At 44.2% G+C, this 13,460-nt stretch overlaps 1 long non-coding RNA gene across 1 annotated transcript in view; it reads left to right on the top strand.

Annotated features, from left to right (window-relative positions):
* LOC111950698 (uncharacterized) overlaps positions 1-13,460 on the top strand; it is a 41,720-nt gene that overhangs the window by 9,766 nt on the left and 18,494 nt on the right. The window lies entirely within an intron of this gene.

Genomic DNA, 13,460 nt, shown 5'->3' with positions numbered 1-13,460 from the left:
AAAAAAAACAGTATTTACATTTGTTGCAATGTTATAGCCTTCTTGAGGGCACAAAACATTTAAATAATCAAGAAAATATTTTCCCCACCCAAACATTGCAGGCCTGTAAAACATTTTTTACATTTTAAGTTAATTGGTATGTGTTTGCGACTGGGCAAACCCAGATATTAAATCCATCTTTTGTATAATCTCTTATAAACCCTGATGTTAATTCTTCATGTTTAGATTTCAGTTGTTCAATAGTTATAGTGGACAATGTTAGCAGACACACGCAGCAGACATGTCATGCACTACACTGAATATAAAACGAAACAACAACATAAAAGACTAAAAGCATAAGATATGATACCACCATTTGCAATCCACTCAGATAAACAGATAAACTGTCCACATCTTTCTTAAACAAATCCCGTCAATCTCTAAATACAATTGTCAGCATTAAAGTGATATTATTTCTCCATTCCAAGGACAGATATGACACATATCTGTTTTCAATCACTAGGCTATATGGCTCATTTACTCTAAGCAGAGGTTCCGTAGAGGATTGCCCTCAGAAAAATAACATTATTCTTATTATTATTGATGTGAGGCGCAGGGTTAATCCTCTGTGAATCCTTCCTCTCCCTGTCCTCTACTGTACTTCTGCTCCATCACTAACAACTTCAGCACATTTCTCTATTCCTGGGCAAATGTGTGTTGAATTTCTGGTCTGCATCCCTCCTATTCTCTTGTCCACATCTGCCTCAAGTCACTGTCTTCTCAGGCAAGGGAATGGGTGTACAGTATATGTTGTCAGACCTATTTGAACCCAGATCTGTCTGCTGTATTTGTTTACAGGACATCTACTCTGGCCATCACTCACCCCTTTGTCTTTAATCCAGACATTAACACCATTTTTCATCTGGCTATGACAGGGTCACTGCAACAGAATTAGGTCTGAAATATTTAAAACAACATGTCTTGCTGTCAGCACTGATAACACATACACTGAGTGTAAAAAACATTAAGAACACCTGCTATTTCCTTGACCTAGGCTGACCAGGTGAATCCAGGTGAAAGCTATGATCCKTTATTGATGTCACTTGTTAAATGTGCTTCAATCAGTATAGATGAAGGGGAAGAGATGGGTTAAAGAAGGATTTTTAAGCCTTGAGACAATTGAGACATGGATTGTGTGTGTGCCATTCAGAAGGTGAATGGGCAAGACAAAATATTTAAGAGCCTTTGAATGGGGTGTGGTGGTAGGCTCCAGGCGCCCCGGTTTGTGTCAAGAACTGCAACGCTGCTGCATTTTTCAAGCTCAACAGTTTCCCGTGTGTATCAAGAATGGTCCACCACCCAAAGGACATTCAGCCAACTTGACACAACTGTGGGAAGCAACAGAGTCAACGTACTGTAGGCCAGCATCCCTGTAGAATGCTTTCGACACCTAGTAGAGTTCATGCCCCAACGAATTGAGGCTGTCCTGATGGYAAAAGGGGGGMTGAAACTCAATATTAGGATGGTGTCCTTAATATTTTGTACACTCTGTCACGTTCCTGACCTGTTTTCTGTTAGTTTTGTATGTGTTAGTTGGTCAGGACGTGAGTTTGGGTGGGCAGTCTATGTTTTCTGTTTCTATGTTGGTGAATGGGTACCTAATATGGTTCTCAATTAGAGGCAGGTGGTTTTCATCTCCTCTGATTGAGAATCATATTAAGGTAGGTAGTTTCACAGTGTTTGTTGGTGGGTGGTTGTCTCCTGTGTCAGTGTCTGTATGTTACGGGACTGTTTTCGGTTTTGTTTGTTGGTGGTTACAGAACCACCCACCAATCCAGAACCAAGCAGCGGAAATTCGAGCAGCGGCCAAGAGATCAGGACTCATGGACTTGGGAGGAAGTATTAGAGGGAAAAGGACACTGGGCGCACATTGGGGAATATCGCCGCGCTCGTGAGGAGATGGAGGCAGCGAGAGCCCAACAGCGGTGGTATGAGGAGGCAGCAAGGAGACGTGGCTGGAAGCCCGAGAAGAAACCCCAAAAATTTCTTGGGGGGGGGGCCTAAGAGGTTGTGGGCCAAGGGCAGGTAGGAGACCTGCGCCCACTTCCCAGGCTTACCGTGGAGAGCGGGAGTACGGGCAGACACCGTGTTACGCAGTAGAGCGCACGGTGTCTCCTGTACGTGTGCATAGCCCGGTGCGGGTTATTCCACCTCCCCGCACTGGTAGGGCTAGATTGGGCATTGAGCCAGGTGTCATGAGGCCGGCTCAACGCGTCTGGTCTCCAGTGCGTCTCCTCGGGCCGGCTTACATGGCACCAGCCTTACGCATGGTGTCCCCGGTTCGCCTACATAGCCCGGTGCGGGTTATTCCACCTCCCCGCACTGGTCGGGCGARGGGGAGRATTCAACCAGGTAAGGTTGGGCAGGCTCGGTGCTCAAGGGAGCCAGTACGCCTGCACGGTCCGGTATTTCCGGTGCTACCTCCCCGCCCCAGCCCAGTACCACCAGTGCCTACACCACGCACCAGGCTTCCAGTCGTCTTCAGAGCCCTGTTCCTCCTCCACGCACTCTCTTCTATTGGTGCGTGTCTCCAGCCTAGTGTGCTCCAGTTCCGGCACCACGCACTAACCACCTGTGCGTCTCCAGATCCTGTACACACTGTTCCTTCTCCCCGCACTCGCCCTGAGGTGCGTGCCCTTAGCCCGGTACCACCAGTGCTGGTACCACGCACCAGGCCTATAGTGCGCTTTGAGAGGTCAGTGTGCCCTGTTCCCTGCTCCCCGCACTAGCCTGAAAGTGCGTGTTCCTTAGCCCGGTGCCTCCAGTTCAGGCACCACGCACCAGGTCTACAGTGCGCCTATCCGGCCAGAGCCATCCGTCTCCCCAGCGCCATCTGAGCCATCCGTCTCTCATAGCGCCATCTGAGCCATCCGTCTCCATAGCGCCATCTAAGCCATCCGTCTCCATAGCGCCATCTGAGCCATCCGTCTCCCAGCGCCATCTGAGCCATCCGTCTCCCCAGCGCCATCTGAGCCATTCCGTCTGCCCAGTGCCGTCTGAGCCATCCGTCTGTCCCGAGCCATTAGAGCCGCCCGTCTGTCCCGAGCCGTCAGAGCCGTTCGTCAGTCAGGAGCCGCTAGAGCCGTTCGTCAGTCAGGATCTGCCAGAGCGCCCCAACCAGACAGGATCTGCAGAGCCGCCAACCAGACAGGATCTGCCAGAGCCGCCCAACCAGACAGGATCTGCCAGAGCCGCCAACCAGACAGGATCTGCCAGTAGCGCCAACCAGACAGGATCTGCCGAAGCCCAACCAGACGGATCTGCCAGAAGCCGCCAACCAGACAGGATCTGCCAGAGCGCCAGCCAGACAGGATCTGCAAGAGCCGTTAGTGAGCCATGAGCAGCCAAGCCGTTAGTGAGCCATGACAGCCAGAGCCGTCAGCGAGCCGATGAGCAGCCAGAGCCCAGTCAGCCTGGCCAGTGGGTCCAGAGCCGTCAGCCTGCCATGAGCTGTCCAAGCCGTCAGCCTGCCCATGGCGTCCAGAGCCGTCAGCTGCATGAGCGTCCAGAGCCGAGCCTGCCATGAGCGTCCAGACCGTCAGCCTGCCATGAGCGTCGAGCCGGTCATTCATCCAGAACTGCCTCTCTCAGTCCAGAGCTGTTCTCTTCCGAGCTGCCTTCAGTTCCGGAGTTGCCCCCCTCTATCCTGAGCTAACCTCTCTATCCTGAGCTACCCCTCTATCCTGAGCTATCTTCTGTCCTGAGCTACCTTGTCCCGGAGCTGTTCCTTTAGCTCTTGGTGTGCCCCCTTAAATTGGTGGAGAATAAGGGGTGGTCATTTCTAAGGGGGAGACGTAAGCTGCGGATTGACTATGGTGGCGGTGGGACTCGCCCAGAGCCTGAGCCACCACCGTGTCAGAATGCCCACCCAGGGACCCTCCCCTAGACTTTTGGTTGGTGCGTTCGGAGTATGCACCTTGGAGGGGGGTTATGTCACGTTCCTGAGCCCATGTTTGTCTGCTTATTTTGAGTGTGTTAGTTGGGTCAGGCACGTGAAGTTTGGGTGTGCAGTCTATGTTTTCTGTTCATATGTGGTGAATGGGTACCTAAATTATGGTTCTCAATTAGAGGCAGGTGGTTTTCATCTCCTCTGATTGAGAATCATATTAAGGTAGGTAGTTTCACAGTGTTTGTCGGTGGGTGGTTGTCTCCTGTGTCAGTGTCTGTATGTTACGCCACACGGGACTGTTTTCAGTTTTGTTTGTTTGTTCGTTTTATGTAGTCAGTTTTCCTGTTATTGCGTTCTTCGTGTTTCATGTAAGTTCGTCGTCCAGGTCTGTCTACATCGTTTATTTGTTTWGTTAATTATTCAAGTATAGTTCGTTGTTTTGTCGTGTTTAAATAAATTCATTATGTCCTATGAAAACGCTGCATTTTGGTTCAATCCCTGCTCCTCCTCTTCGGATGAAGAGGAGGAGGAAAGCCGTTACACACTCACTGTATATGTATGATAACCCAGCAAAACGGGAACATACCCAGAACATTAGCTAAGATTCCCATTAAGTTCTAGATAGGGTATTTTCTAACATTTGGATGATAACATCACAAAAACATACCAATAATGTTTTTGATAATGAACATTTTTTATTTATTTGTTTTATCTCTTAAATGAAATGTCCTTGGAATGTTCTCCTACCATTCACAATCAGGATGCATAAAACATTCCTTTGATGTTGCAAGAATTTTGATAGAACAGCCTTTCTGAGTTCTTTAAAGGTTCCCAGAACATTAAATTACAGTGCCTTCAGAAAGTATTCATACCCGTTGACCTTTTCCAGATATTGTTGTGTTACAGCCTGAATTAGAAATGGATTAAGTATGTTTTTCTCTCTCACCCATCTCCACACAATACCCGATAATGACAAAGTGAAAACATGTTTTTATACATTTTTGCAAACGTATTGAAAATGAAATACAGAAATATCTKATCTACATTGGTATTAACACCCCTGAGTCAATATATTTTAAAATCGCCTTTGGCAGTGATTACAGCTGTGAGTCTTTCTGGGTACAGTAAGTCTCTAAGAGCTTTGCACACCTGGATTGTACAATATTTTCACATTATTCTTGAAAAGATTCTTCAAGCTCTGTCAAGTTGTTTGCTAATCATTGCTAGACAGCCATTTTCAAGTTTTTCCATAGATTTTCAAGCCTATTTAAGTCAAAACTGTAACTGTAACTCAGGAACATTCAATTTCGTCTTGGTAAGCAACTTCAGTGTATATTTGGCCTTGTGATTTATGTTATTGTCCTGCTGAAAGGTGAATTTGTCTCCCAGTGTCTGTTGGAAAGCAAACTGAACCAGGTTTTCCTCTCTGATTTTGCCTGTGCTTAGCTCTATTCTGTTTATTTTTATCCCAAAAAAAACTCCCTTGCCGATGACAAGCATACCCATAACATGATGCAGCCACCACCGTGCTTGAAAATATGAAGAGTGGCATTCAGTGATGTGTTGTGTTGGATTTGCCCGAAGCATAAAGATTTGTATTCAGGACAAAAAGTTAATTTCCTTGTCACATTTTTTGCGGTTTTTACTTTAGTGCCTTATTGCAAACAGGATGCATGTTTTGGAATATTTTTTATTCTGTACAGACTTCCTTCTTTTCACTCTGTCATTTAGGTTAGTATTGTGGATTAACTACAATGTTGTTGATCCATCCTCAGTTTTCTCCTATCACAACCATTAAACTCTGCAACTGTTTTAAAGTCACCATTGGCCTCATGGTGAAATCTTTGAACAGTTTCCTTCCTCTCCGGCACCTGAATTAGGAAGGACGCCTGTATCTTTGTAGAGACTGGGTGTAACTTCATCAAAGGGATATTTAATGTGTGCTTTTTTATTTTTACCCATCTACCAATAGGTGACCTTCTGTGCAAGGCATTGGAAACCTCCCTGGTCTTTGTGGTTGAATCTGTGTTTGAAATTCACTGTTCGAATGAGTAACCTTACAGCCAATTGTATGTGTGGGGTACAGTGATTAGGTAGACGTTCAAAAATCATGGTAAACACTATTATTGCACACAGAGTCCACGCAACTTATTATGTGACTTGCTAAGCAATTTTTTTCTCCTGAACTTTAGACTTGCCATAACAAAGGAGTTGAATACTTATTGACTCAAGACATTTCAACTCTTAAATTTTGTATTAATTTGTAAACATTTCTAATAACATAATTCCACTTTGACATTATGGGGCATTGTGTGTAGGCCAGTGACACAAAATCGCAATTTAATCCATTTTAAATTCAGGCTGTAACATCAGGAATTCCATGCTTCTTTTTTAGCCTTCTACATAACTAACCCAYGGAAATACTGGTAAGTGGGTTATTCACCATCACTCATCCATCGTCTTTATATGCTGCATACTTCTGGGCCCATATTTACAAGGTACTTTTCAGATAATGAAAAATAAGACAGGGGCGACCATATCAAGTGTCTCAAAGTTGGAATTATATTAGGTGTGTTATTTAACAGTCAACTTTTACACAATGTGAAAACATTTTACAGTTAGTCTAAATTTGCATTTCTGACTGGATTTATAAATCTGGATGAAATCAAGACATCCTCTCTTTTGGTATGCTTTAAGGAGATACACATTTCTATGCTGAGAATGTTGTAGTAATAGTCGGTCAAACTTAAATATAACATTAACTAAATGTTTTTGAGATGTTCTGAGGACCTCCAAGACAAGGTTAATTGTATATTGCGTGAACATGAATGGATGCTATCAACAACATAAATACAGACTATTTTGGATATTGTGGAACATTGTGCAACATTGTGGGAATGTTCTGTGCAACCTATGTGAATATCACAAGAATATTCTTGTAACATCCTAAACTCCCATAACATAATTAAATGTTATGGGTACCTTTAAAGAACTTAGATCAGGTGTTCTGTCAACATTCTTACAACATTTTGTATTTTTTTTATTTCACCTTTATTATACCAGGTAGGCCAGTTGAGAACAAGTGTGTGCAAATGTAGAAGAGTAAGGAAGTAGACAATAAATAGGCCATAGAGGRGAAAATAATTACAATTTAGCATTAATACTTGAGTGAWAGATGTGCAGACAATGATGTGCAGTATAGATACTGGGGTGCAAAAGAGCAAGAGGGTAAGTAATAATATGGGGATGAGGTAGTCGGTGTGCTATTTACAGATTGGCTGTGTACAGGTACAGTGATCGGTAAGCTGCTCTGACAGCTAATGATTAAAGTTAGAGAGGGAGATATAAGACTCCAGCTTCAGAGATTTTTGCAATTCGTTCCAGTCATTGGCAGCAGAGAACTGGAAGGAAAGGCGGCGAAAGGAAGTGTTGGCTTTGGGGATGACCAGTGAAATATACCTGCTGGAGCGCGTGCTATGGGTGGGTGTTGCTATGGTGACCAGTGAGCTGAGATAAGGCGGGGCTTTACTTAGCAAAGACTTATAGATGACCTGGAGCCAGTGGGTTTGGCAACGGATATGTAGTGAGGGCCAGCCAACGAGAGAATACAGGTTGCAGTGGTGGGTAGTATATGGGGCTTTGGTGATAAAACGGATGGCACTATGATAGACTACATCCAGTTTGCTGAGTAGAGTGTTGGAGGCTATTTTGTAAATTACATCGCCGAAGTCAAGGATCGGTAGGATAGTCATTTTTACGAGGGTATGTTTGGCGGCATGAGTGAAGGAGGCTTTGTTGCGAAATAGGAAGCCGATTCTAGATTTAATTTTAGATTGGAGATGCTTAAGTCTGGAAGGAGAGTTTACAGTCTAGCCAGACACCTACGTATTTGTAGTTGTCCACATATTATAAATCAGAACCGTCCAGAGTAGTGATGCTAGTCGGACGGGAGGGTGTGGGCAGCAATCGGTTGAAGAGCATGCACTTAGTTTTACTAGCATTTAAAAGCAGTTGGAGGCCACGGAAGGAGTGTTGTATGGCGTTGAAGCTCGTTTGGAGGTTTGTTAGCACAGTGTCCAAAGAAGGGCCAGATGTATAAAGAATGGTGTCGTCTGCGTAGAGGTGGATCAGAGAATCACCAGCAGCAAGAGCAACATCATTGATCTATATAGAGAAAAGAGTCGGCCCGAGAATTGAACCCTGTGTCGCCTCAAAAGAGATTGCCAGAGGTCCGGACAACAGGCCCTCCAATTTGACACACTGAACTGTGTCTGAGAAGTAGTTGATGAACCAGGCGAGGCAGTCATTTGAGAAGCCAAGGCTATTGAGTCTGCCGATAAGAATGCGGTGATTGACAGAGTCGAAAGCCTTGGCCAGGTCGATGAAGACGGTTGCACAGTACTGTTTTTTATCGATGGCGGTTATGATATCGTTTAGGACCTTGAGCGTTGCTGAGCCATGACCAGCTCGGAAACCAGATTGCATAGTGGAGAAGGTACGGTGGGATTCGAAATGGTCGGTGATCTGTTTATTAACTTGGCTTTCGAAGATTTTAGAAAAGCAGGGCAGGATGGATATAGGTCTATAACAGTTTGGGTCTAGAGTGTCTCCCCCTTTGAAGAGGGGGATGACATTATATGAATGTCCTTTGCAAACTAACTTAAATATTGCATGAATGTCATCAAAACTGAGCATATTTTGTGTTTTGGGAACCTATCACTTGTAATGTACCCACACTGTTCCCACAACCTAATTAAATGTTCTGGGAACCTTTAAAGAACAGACTAAATGTGTTCTGGGAACGTTCTTGAAACATCAGGTGAATGTTTTTTGCACCCTAAAATAAACATTTTAGAATCATCTGCACAACTTGACAGTTTTTGTGTTCTGGGAACATATCGTTTGTGATATCCCACAATGTTCTCACCAGACGGTTCTCACAACTTAATGAAACATTCTGGAACCTTTAAAGAACAGATGACAAGTGTTCTTGTAACATCAGGTTAGTGTTTTGTGCACCCTAAAATAAACATTCTAGAATTGTCTGCACAACTGGACAATTTATTTTGTGATGTCCCCACAATTTTCTCACCAGACTATTCCCACAACCTAATGAAACATTCTGGGAGTCTTTAAAGAACAGATTAGGGGCCTCCCGAGTGGCACAGCGGTCCAAAGCGTCACTACAGATCCAGGTTTGATCCCGGGCTGTGTCGCAGCCACCCATGACCGGGAGACCCATGACGCGGCGCACAATTGGCTCAGCGTCGTCCTGGTTAGGGGACGGTTTGGCTGGCTGGGATGTCCTTGTCCCATCGCGACCTTGTGGCGCTGGGCGTATGCACGCTGACTTCGTTCACCAGCTGTATGGTGTTTCCTCCGACACATTGCTGCGGCTGGCTTCCGGGATTAGCAAGCATGTGTCAAGAAGCCCGAGTCCGTATGGGTGTTTCAGCGATGGGACAAGACTGTAACTACCAATTGGATATCATGAAATTGGGGAGAAAAAGGGATAACAGTACCCTCCACATTTTTTTTTATATAGAGCAAATTAAATGTATTCTAGAAAACAGTTTTGCAACATCAGGTGAATGTTTTATATAAACATTATATAATCATCAGCACGACTGGACGACCTAAAGAATGAGTACTTTCACAGAACCAATTTTGGTTTGCTGGGAAGTCGCTTGAGACCTGGACACTTGCAGTAGCTCCCCGAACTGGTGCCTAGGCTTAAGCTCAGCGGGCTAATGTAATGTGTGATGTAGCAGTTATATACCTTATGTCACCTTTTTCCACTCATGCATAATGCATGCATTTGTCAGGGTTCAGAGAGATAGCCGTATCGCTTGTAAATCCATTGGAGCTGTGTATGACTCCTTCAGCTGAGCGTTGCATGTCTGTCTGTGTGTCGTGGCCTTCACGCTAGGCTCCTTCTGCCTGGGGGGGCAGGATTTAGATTAGTGTGCTGGAGCAAGACTCAAACTCCTTTGTCATCACTCTCACTCCGACACACATAGCAGCAGCTTTGCTCACTGCATGGCAAGATACTGTAAGACATGCTGTCTATTGCGTGGTATATGATAATGTTATTGGATTAAAAGTTGTTTTTAACAGAATAGGTAACATTTCTACAAGATGTCGAAAGCGTTCCACAGTGATGCTGGCTCATGTTGACTCTAATGCTTCCCACAGTTGTGTCAAGTTGTCTGGATGTGATTTGGGTGGTGGACCATTCTTGATACACACGAGAAACTGTTGAGCATAAAAAACCTAGCAGCGTTGCAGTTCTTAACACACACCGGTGCGCCAGGCAAATAATACCACACCCCGTTCAAACGCACTTAAGTATTTTATCTTTCCCATTCACCCTCTGAATGGCACACATACACAATCCATTTCTCAATTGTGTCAAGGCTTAAAAATACTTATTTAACCTGTCTCTTCCCCTTCATCTACACTGGTGTAAGTGGATTTAACAATTGACATCAAATTGCTTTCACCTGGATTCAACTGGTCAGTCTATGTCATGGAAAGAGCATGTGTTCTTAATGTTTTGTTAACTCAGTGTATATACAGTGCATTCCGAAAGTATTCAGACCCTTAACTTTTTCCACAGTTACAGCCTGATTCTAAAACTACACACAATACCCCATAATGACAAAGCAAAAACTGTTTTTTAGACTGGTGTGTGCCTTTCCAAATCATGTTCAATCAACTGAATTCACCACAGGTGGACTCCAAACAAATTGTAGAAACATCTCATGGATGATCAATAGAAACAGGATGCAGCTGAGCTCAATTTCGAGTCTCATAGCAAATATATTAAAAATTACATAAGTATTCAGACCCTTTGTTTTGAGACTCAAAATTTAGTTCACCTGCATCCTGTTTCCATTGATCATCCTTGAGATGTTTCTACAACTTGATTGGAGTCCACCTGTGGTAAATTCAATTGGTTGGACATGATTTTGGAAAGGCACACTCCTGTCTATATAAGGTCACACAGTTGACAGTGCATGTCAGAGCAAAAACCAAGCCATGAGATAAAAAYAATTGTCCGTAGAGCCCCGAGACAGGATTGTGTTGAGGCACAGATCTGGGGAAGTGTAACAAAAAATGTATGCAGCTTTGAAGGTCCCCAAGAACACAGTGGCATACATCATTCTTAAATGGAAGAAGTTTAGAACCAAGACTCTTCCTAGAGCTGGCCGCCCAGCCAAACTGAGCAATCGGTGGAGAAGGGCCTTTTCAGGGAAGTGACCAAAAACCCAATGATCACTCTGACAGAGCTCCAGAGTTCCTCTGTAGAGATGGGAGAACTTTCCAGAAGGACAACCATCTTTGCAGCACTCCACCAAGCAGGTCTTTATGGTAGAGTGGCTAGACAGAAGACACTCCTCAGTAATAGGCATATGACAGCTCGCTTGGAGTTTGCCAAAAGGCACCTAAAGAACTCTCGGCCCATGAGAAACAAGATTCTCTGGTCTGATAAAACCATGGTTGAATACTTTGGCCTGAATGCCAAGCGTCACATCTGGAGGAAACCTGGCACCATTTCTACAGTGAAGCATGGTGGTGGCATGATCATGCTGTGGGGATGTTTTTCAGCGGCAGGGACTCAGGGACTAGTCAGGATCGAGGAAAATATGAACAGAGCAAAGTACAGAGAGATCCTTGATGAAACAAAACTGCTTCAGAGCGCTCAGGACCTCAGACTTGGGGCGAAGGTTCACCTTCCAATAGGACAACGACCCTAAGCACACAACCAAGACAATGCAGGAGTGGTTTCGGTACAAGTCTCTGAATGTCCTTGAGTGGCCCAGCCAGAGCCCGGACTTGAACCCGATCTAACATCTCTGGAGAGACCTGAAAACAGCTCTGCAGCAACACTCCGCATGCAACCTGACAGAGCTTGAGAGGATCTGCAGAAGAATGGGAGAAACTCGTCAAATACAGGTGTACCAAGCTTGTAGTGTCATACCCAAGAAGTCTCAAGGCTGTAATCGCTGCCAAAGGGCCTTCAACAAAGTACAGAGTAAAGGGTCTGAATACTTATGTAAATGTGATTTTTCCGTAGTTTTTTTTATACATTTGCAAAACTTTCTAAAAACCTGTTTTTGCTTTGTCATTAAGGGGTCTGAATACTTTCCAAATGCACTGTAATATGTCAGATACAAAGAAAATGCACCCATCCATTGGTCAGCTAACAGTACTGCAATGAAAATCCAATTTATAAACCCAATATTAACTATGTTTTCTGTTGTGACTACTGATTAGGCTAGTATACAGCTGAGGAGTGCAGTTCATATGGTAGGTTAGTTTTTAAAACCCATTCATTACTATAACGCCACACTCTGAGCATTGCAGACTGACAGTGTGCTGCTGTCCGGCAGTTAGCTGCCATTGGTTCAAACAGACTAATCCCTGGTACAGTATGTTTGACATGGATAGAGTTGCTAGAATACATGGTCAAATCCTGATCTGATGTTTTGCCAACGATCATATCGGTGTTACTCATCTACTGCAGCTAATTTGATTCATGAATCTAATGGGACAGCTGGGATGAGGAGGAGGAGGTGGCTAGTTCACCGGAAACACACAGATGTATCATGTCTCTTCAGCTTTATCCAGTTATTCACTACAGTTGAGATCCAATAAGCAGTCCAGTAGAATTAGCAAATGATGTTATGAATTCAACCGTGTATCAAGTATATCAATTACCCCAAGTGACTTTACTTACACACTTAACTTGTGTGTGTGCTGTCACCTCTTATACAGCATGATTTCCTAAAAGGACTTTACATTTCAAATAGATTTTTAAATGCTGTTGTTAGCAGTGGGTTGAAATCATGTTGAATTGGACTGGGTAGGTGCCATTGCAGTGCCCTCTACTGGGAGTTCTAGCCCTGCACCACACTGCATGTTGGTGTCTGTTTGTAATGTTCTCCTCAAGATGGCAGTGTTACCCCTACTGCTTTTCAGCAGATCTGAACTGTCACATGTCTCAGATACAGTTAAAACACAAGAAAACACAGGGGGAAATCACTTTGATGCATGTCGTATTGAGAGAAGTATTTTCTATTTAAAATTCAATGAAATATTACTTATGATTTGGAAATATTTCAGTATATTGATACTCGCAATATACCCATGAATTGTCTACATTATTGAAATATTTCATTAGAAATGACAAATTCATCATATCGTATGTTGACGTCCCAAATGGTGATGTTGGTGAGACTGAGGTAAAACAAGGAGAGACAACTGTTCATTTACACTGCAGCCTTCGTTCATTCGTCGAAAAGGAGGATGGAGACCAAACTTCCAACCCCCCATTACCCAGCATTCCTTCTCTGACCTCTGACCCGCAGGGCACTCAGAATCTTAACCCAGGGGTTATGACCCTGCACCCTTACTTGCGACCTTTTGAACATTTGACGCACTCTAGTCAAAAAGTTAAACAGTTTGTCTCCCTGGAATGGCTGACCTCTCATCCCCTTGTCCGGTGAAGGTATGTGAGCACGCTGAC

This window comes from Salvelinus sp. IW2-2015, linkage group LG23 (assembly GCF_002910315.2).
Source record: "Salvelinus sp. IW2-2015 linkage group LG23, ASM291031v2, whole genome shotgun sequence".
Classification (NCBI taxonomy): Eukaryota; Metazoa; Chordata; class Actinopteri; order Salmoniformes; family Salmonidae; genus Salvelinus; species Salvelinus sp. IW2-2015.
The sequence above is the reverse complement of the archived record's forward strand: the minus strand, read 5'-3'. Positions and strand labels throughout refer to the sequence as shown.